General features: G+C 45.8%; 1 long non-coding RNA gene across 1 annotated transcript in view; it reads left to right on the forward strand.

Moving 5' to 3' along the window:
* The first annotated feature begins 459 nt into the window (after window positions 1–459).
* LOC125486852 overlaps window positions 460–734 on the forward strand; it is a 7,574-nt gene continuing 7,299 nt past the window's right edge. Inside the window, exon 1 of the long non-coding RNA XR_007265467.1 lies at window positions 460–542. This is a non-coding gene — a long non-coding RNA (uncharacterized LOC125486852). The remainder of the gene's footprint in view (window positions 543–734) is intronic.

Here is a 734-nt window from a genome sequence, read left to right on the forward strand (position 1 = left end):
AGCGTCTCTTTAACTGGTCTCTCTATCTGCGACCCCCATTGTTTCATTAGAGAGCCCCAGTTACAGGAAGCAAACGGCTCCTTCAGTCCATCAGAAGAGACAAAAAAGGTGTGAAATCCCAAGAAATTGACATGAAACTTACTTACGGAATGAAACAGCCCGGAACGAGAAATCCCCGTGCGGAGGCCTCGGTATTTCTCTGCTTCGTGTGTCCCCAGTTTAAAAAAAGGAGAGAGAGAGAGAGAGAAACCGACTCTATGTTAGTGCGTGAGTCAGTGAATTAACTAGCATACAGGGGAGCAAGTTGAAGTGTCAAATTACATTGGCTAGTCTATTACCAAAGGGCCATACTTGAGGGATGTTAGGAAAACGTGTCCCAGATCTGCCGCACACCGCCTAGGCGCGGGGAAGAGGAGTCAGTACAGCGCATTTTTGTATTCTCTCCCACTCTCTCCTTTAGTCAAACAGACAGGGCGAAACGACCAGTGTGGAAAAAAGCCGACAGCGCTCCGGAGTCTGTACCTTCTCGTCAGCTGGCAGAAGTAAGGGCTTTAAATCAAAACTGCAGACTGAAAATCGCGGCGCAATGCAAATTTAACAACATGGAATAACCGACTATTTAAAAAAAAAATAAGTTATTCAGTCAGGAAACGACTTGGCAGGCTTCATAGTCACAGAGGAGGGAAGAGGTGTGGTTTTATTTTCCAAATGAGAGAGAAATATCGCAGGTTGTA

The sequence above is a fragment of the Rhincodon typus genome, chromosome 34 (genome assembly GCF_021869965.1).
Source record: "Rhincodon typus isolate 14 chromosome 34, sRhiTyp1.1, whole genome shotgun sequence".
Lineage (NCBI taxonomy): Eukaryota > Metazoa > Chordata > Chondrichthyes > Orectolobiformes > Rhincodontidae > Rhincodon > Rhincodon typus.